Raw genomic sequence first — 6,752 nt, forward strand, 5'->3', positions numbered from 1 at the left:
AGTATTAGCATAATTTAGCATTTGAATTATTCTCTCTTGTATACCTGAGACGACTAACTCTTCTTCAGTTGGTGAGTTAGACAAACAACCCAAAGGTTTTAAGGCTATTGGGATGATGCCTAACACTTGGCTCCCTTTGATATAAGCAGCTTTTGAGACTAGTTTTGATAACCCTTGGTCACCTCCTCTATTTACTAAGTGTAATTTTCTTGTTGCTATGCTTCGACCAAGATTTAAGGCTGCCTTAACGAACTCTTTATATTTGCCATAGTTAAACCCAGAGAGCACACAAAATATTCTTGAATTGTTTATTGAGAGTAGCTGCCATTGAGATACTTCTCAAAAATAATTTTTGAGTGCTTAAAAAAAATCATATTTAAGGATCTTGGTGACAATGGTTCACAGCTGTGTATGAGGTGGCATGTCTGTGTCAATTAACGCATAAAACACATGGCTCGAGAGTAAAAAAAGAAATAGTAAAAAGAGAAAGCAAACAATGATAAAATAAAATTATTAAAGACAAGTATGCAAATGATAAAACAACAGTGAAATAAAAGGATATTTACAGGTAGTTGTGACTGTGGCTCACATATTCCTTTGGTTTTACGTCCAAAAATGACTTGAACGCCCTTTATAGGTCGAGGATAGGCTTCCCATCCAGTTTTCTTATAAACTAGCAAATAGGGTCGTTTATAATAAGATTCTCGAGACTATATCGTGCATGCTCTTTCTGGAATAATGGCTATAACTAAAGAATTTCTCCTTGTACGTATGCACTAGGATGCGTTTCAAGAGGCAAAAGGATATCATCTAATGACTATTTATTCAAGTCACCCCTAATGAATTGAATCTTGTCTTCCCTGTTACAGACACAATTCCTAAAGAATATGGATTTTTATCGCATCTCATTCTGGCACACTTATGACAAGCAATAGAAAGTCTTCGAGCTCTTCGTTTTCTTATATAATTTCCCTTACCGTAACCAGGCATGTATGCAATAAATTTGGGAGGCAACTTACCTACAAATCGTACTTTGGCCTCGATTAACCAACGAATGTCAGCAGGGATATTATTCCTCATAAGCAATCTCATATGTTCGGACCGAGCTTTACAGATTATAAGGAGGGCATTCTGAGGAAGTGAAGGAAATCGATTGTGAAACTTTGCTAAAATCGCGTTTTTGTCCATATTTTCGCCTCATAATTTCAGTTATTATGGGAATTTAAAGTAACCAACTTTGATTGTCACAGAGTACCGTTATTCGCCACTTAACTGGGCTAACAAACTAAAGCACACAAAGAAAAATAATTTCCCAACCATCTTCATGCAAAAATAATTTCAATTAGCAAAAGAATAGTAAAAAGAAAGAAAAGAAAAAAATCAAATCACCGAAAAAAAATCTCAATTCCAATTTGGTAGGTCATTCAAATTTATTTCGGTGTCCTCTCCATGTAGTTGGTACTCTAGATGTGGCTTTAATATTTGACCATTAACTTTAAAAGTGACACTGTTATTTAGATTCTTAATTTCAATTGCTCTATGTGGAAAAAAAAAGTGTGAACAATAAAGGGATCAGACCATCGAGAGCGTAACTTACTTGAGAATAAGTGCAAGCGAGAATTGAATAAAAGCACTTTCTGATCTGGGGTGAAAGATTTTCTCATAATTTTCTTGTCATGTTTCTGATCTGGGATGAAAGATTTTCTCATAATTTTCTTGTCATGAAAGACTTTCATTCGCTGCTTGTAAATCTTGGCATTTTCGTATGCATCATTGCGAATTTCTTCAAGTTATGCTAGCTATAATCTTCTTTATGAGCTAGCTTGCTGCATGTCAAAATTAAATTTCTTGATGGCCCAGTACGCACGATGCTCGAGTTCCATAGGTAGGTGGCAAACATTTTCATACATTAGCCTGTGGGGTGACATCCTAATCGGGGTCTTGAAAGTTGTTCTATATGTCCATAATGGATCATTGAGTCTCAATGACCAATCTTTTCTGCCTGGTCTCACCATCTTTTCTATATGTGCTTTATTTCTCGATTAGAGATCTCAACTTGGCCACTGGTTTGCGGATGATATGCGGTCGCACTTTATGAGTGATGAAATATTTTATTAAAAGAGCTTTGAATGATTTGTTACAAAAGTGGGTATCAACATCACTGATTATTGCCCGAGGGAATCTAAAGTGTGAAACAATGTTGCTTTTCAAAAATCCTATCACCACTTTGTGATCATTGGTTCTATATGGAATTACTTCTACCCATTTCGATGCGTAGTCAACATAAACTAATCTATATTGATGGCTAAAAGAATGGGGAAAGGGTCCCATGAAGTTGATACCCCATATATAAAAAATCTCAACCACTAAAATTGGGTTTAATGGCATCATATTCCTTCGTGTAATGCTCTCCATTCGTTGACACCTATCACATGAAGAGCAAAAAGTGTAAGCATCACGAAATACAGTTGGCCAATAAAAACCACATTGTAAAACTTTAGTAGTTGTTTTTTTAGCGCTGAAATGACCTCCACAAGCTTGTTTATGGCAGAATGAAAGGATATTTTAAAATTCATTTTCTGGGACACATCGTCTGACAATTTAATTTGCACAATACTTGAACAAATAAGGGTCATCCCAAAAGAAATTCTTTATTTGCACAAAAAAATTAGCTTTGTCCTGTCTAGTCCAATGCTCTGGAAGTTGACCTGTAACAAGATAATTAACGATATCAGCATACCATGGTAATACTTTCACACTGATAAATTATTCATCTGAAAATAATTCATTCAATGTTAATGGTTCTGTAATTGTGTCAAAATTGAGATGAGAGAAATGGTTAGACAACATTTTCTATGCCTTTCTTATATTTGAATTCCAAGTCAAATTATTGCAAAAGCAACACCTAACGAATTAGTCAAGCTTTTGAATCTTTCTTTGTGAGAAGATATTTAAGAGTAGCATGATCTGTGAATACAATTATTTTACAACAAATGAGATACAATAGAAATTTCTCTAATGCAAACGCTACTGCTAGCATTTCTTTTTCAGTGGTTGAATAGTTCAACTGTGCATCATTCAATATCATACTAGTATAGTAAATGCATCGGGAACTCAATCAACTCTTTGTCCTAATACTGCTTCTACTGCATAATCAGATGCATCACACATGAACTCAAATGGTAAGTTTTAGTTTGGGGGCTGAATGATGGGTGATGATGTCAACAATTATTTTAATTTTTCAAATGCCACAAGACATGAATCATCAAAGACAAAAGGTACATCCTTAGCAAGTAGATTGCATAAGGGTCTAGAAATTTTTCTAAAGTCTTTAATGAAACGTCTATAAAAACCAGAATGTCCAAAGACAGATCTTACTTCTCTAACTGTTTTAGTGGAGGAAGATTGGAAATGAGATCCACATTGGCTTTATCAACCTCAATACCTTTGCTCAAAATGATGTGACCGAGAACAATACTTTATTTTACCATAAAATGGAACTTCTCCCAATTTAAGACCAAATTCTTCTCTATACCTCCTGCAGAACTAGTGTTAGATGATGTAAACACTGATCGAATGAATCACCAAAGACAGAAAAATCATCCATAAAGACTTCAAGGAATCGTTCAACCATATCAGAAAAAATGCTTAACATGCATCGTTGAAATGTAGTAGATGCATTATATAATCTAAATGACATACTCCTGTATGCAAAAGTGTCAAAATGGCAAGTGAAAGTGGTATTCTCTTGATCTTTTGGTGGTATGAGAATATGATTATATCCTAAGTAGACATCTAGAAAGCAATAAAATTCATGACCTGTTAATCTATCAAGCATTTGATAGAAAAATGGTAAAGGAAAATAGTCTTTATGTATGATAGAATTCAACATTCTATTATCAATGCATATGCGCCACCCTGTAGTCACCCTAGTGGGTATCAATTCATTATCGCATTGGTAACTACCGTGACTCCTTACTTTTTGGGAACAACTTGCACAAGACTAACCCATGAACTATCAGAAATAAGGTAAATGATACTTGCGTCTAATAGTTTAAGGACTTCAATTCTAACCACTTCTTTCATGTTAGGATTCAACCAACGTTGCATTTCCTTGGTAAGTTTAGTATTTTCATCAAGATGAATGTAATACATGCAGTCTACTAGGTTTATACCTTTTATGTCGGTTATGGTCCATCCTAATGCTCTTTTGTGCTCTTTTAAAACTTCCAACAACTTACCTTTTTGTTTGTCATTTAGGGATGATGAAATGATTACTGGCAAAGTGCTTCTTTCTCCTAAGAACACATATTCCAAAGTGTTGGGTAATGGTTTGAGCTCGAGTTTTGGTGGTGATTTTGATGATGGGCTGAGTTTCTTCTCTGATGGTGCTAGTTGTTCAACTCTTGACTTCCATTTATTAGTGTCCATGGATGGTGCTGAATCAAGTAAGGCGTTGACCTCATCGACTGATCTATCAATATCAAAATCTAAACCAAAGTGAGTTAAACATGTTTGTCATCACTAAGGTTTGAAAGAAAAGTATTATCAACTAATTCTTCTATTAAATCCACATCAACAATTCCATTATATGCATTGTGAGGTTGTTTGGCAATGTTGAAGATATTCACCTCCATGATCATATTGCCAAAGGACAACTGTATATTTTCAATTCTGCATTGAATGTGAGCATTGACAGTTACTAAGAAAGGTCGGCCTAGGATAATGGGAATGTGCTTCTTTGAATCCTAGACTGGTTGAGTGTCAATTACAATGAAATCAACAGAAAAATAAAACTTATCTACCTGAATAAGTACATTCTCCACAATACCACGAGGTATTTTTATGGACCAATTTGTAAGTTGTAACATCACTGGAGTTAGGTGTAATTCTCCTAATCCAAGTTTCACAAATACTAAGTAACGCAACAGATTTACATTAGCTTCTAAGTCCAAAAATGCATTCTTAATTGTGTGGTTCCCTATACTACATGAGATAGTGGAAGAGCCCGAGTCTTTGTATTTTAGAGGAATTTTATGTTGGAGTGTAGAGCTAACGTTTTCTGTTAAAAAAACCTTCTTTTGAATGTGAATGTTTCTCTTCTTAGTACAAAGGTCTTTAAGAAACTTATCATAAGATGACATTTATTTTATAACATCAAGTAAAGGGATGTTAATACTTACCTGTTTAAAGATTTCAAAAATCTCATATGTGGATTTTCCATTCTTTCCTTTAGTTAACCTATGAGGAAATGGAGCTTTGGGAACGTATTCTTATGGGTTGGTTTCTTCTTTCTCTTCTAATGATGAGTTCTTAGTATTTACAGGTACAATTTGAGTTTTTTTTTATCGCCAGTATTTTTATTTTGTTGTCGACTTCTTTTCCTTTTCGCAAGGTCATGATGACTTTGACCTCTCTATACTGCTGAGGTGAACTGGTACTTACTGCATGCACTCCTTTAGGATTAGACACTTGTTGACTTGGGAATTTTCTTTTCTCAACAATCATTGCCAAAGTTTGAACTGAAGAGGCAATTTATCCCACTATTTTTTCGAGGTTTCAAACTTATTGGGTTTGTAAGTTGAAGCCTGCTCTCATCTCATTTTGTAGTTCATCAATGATGCGGTTTTGTTGCTTGATCGTGGAGTAGGTAAGATTCTTGAAATTCTGAAATGCATTCTCTCATGGTCTGGGTTGAGAGTAGTTCGGATTCTGATAGTATGGTCTAAATAGTGACTGAGAGGCTTGAGTAACTTGAGGAATTGGTTGCATTGGTGGAGCTGGAGCTGCTAGTCCATTATGTTGGAATCCTTGAGACCATGAAAAATTGGGATGATATTTTCATCCAGGATTATATGTGTTGGAGTAAGGCTTGTAGTTTGATGGCTTTCTCGTTACACTTATGGCATTGGCTTGATCTGGGTATAAGTCATAGTCATGTTGATTTAACAGCCGTTAAAGATGCTATTTGTAGGGAAAGACCTTCAATCATCTCTTTAACTTCTTTAATTTTTGAACTTGACTCGCCAATATAAACTTCATTCACTCTTTTAATTCTTTTAATATTCCTGAGTGATCAACTCCATTGTTGTGAATTATCCGCTTGTCGCTAGAAGAAATCTCAAATCTCTGATGCACTTTTTGACATTAGCTCTCCTCCACTTGTTGCCATTAGACATTCTTGCACATGCGGCAATAATCCTTCCAAAAAGTATTGGCATTGGTGCCATTTCTCGTACCCATGATGTGGGCACTTCAAGAGTAGCTCATTGAATCGCTCTCATGCTTCGAAAAACTGTTCGTCTTCTCTCTGGGTAAACTCTGAAATTTCCCTGCGAATAGCATTGGTTTTATGCACTGGGAAGCATTTATTCAAAAATTTTATTACCATTTGTTTCCATAATGTAATGTTATTAGCAAGCAATGTATTGAATCATGAACGAGTTCTATCCTTTAAAGAAAATGAGAATAATTTAAGTTTAATATCATCATCTGAAAAATTCTCATATTTAAAAGTTTGACAAAAAGCATGAAAAGCATTTAGATGATTATATGGGTCTCATGTTTTAGGCCATAGAATATTGGGAGACAATTCAGTACACTAGGTTTTAACTCAAAACTCCCAACTACATTTGGGTATCTTATGCATGATATGCTTAAGTTAGCTAACGGACTGAAGTAGTCCTTAAATGGCCTCTCCTGTGGTGATGGTTATTGTTGTTGCAAATTCATTTCAATTTTGTCATTAATTG

General features: G+C 35.0%; 1 non-coding gene across 1 annotated transcript; it reads left to right on the forward strand.

Moving 5' to 3' along the window:
• The first annotated feature begins 6,236 nt into the window (after nucleotides 1-6,236).
• Nucleotides 6,237-6,340, forward strand: LOC112095925. Its single transcript, XR_002904085.1, has one exon. It is a non-coding gene; the product is annotated as a small nucleolar RNA R71 (small nucleolar RNA).
• Nucleotides 6,341-6,752: the final 412 nt, after the last annotated feature.

This window comes from Citrus clementina, unplaced genomic scaffold (assembly GCF_000493195.1).
Source record: "Citrus clementina cultivar Clemenules unplaced genomic scaffold, Citrus_clementina_v1.0 scaffold_1, whole genome shotgun sequence".
NCBI lineage: Eukaryota > Viridiplantae > Streptophyta > Magnoliopsida > Sapindales > Rutaceae > Citrus > Citrus x clementina.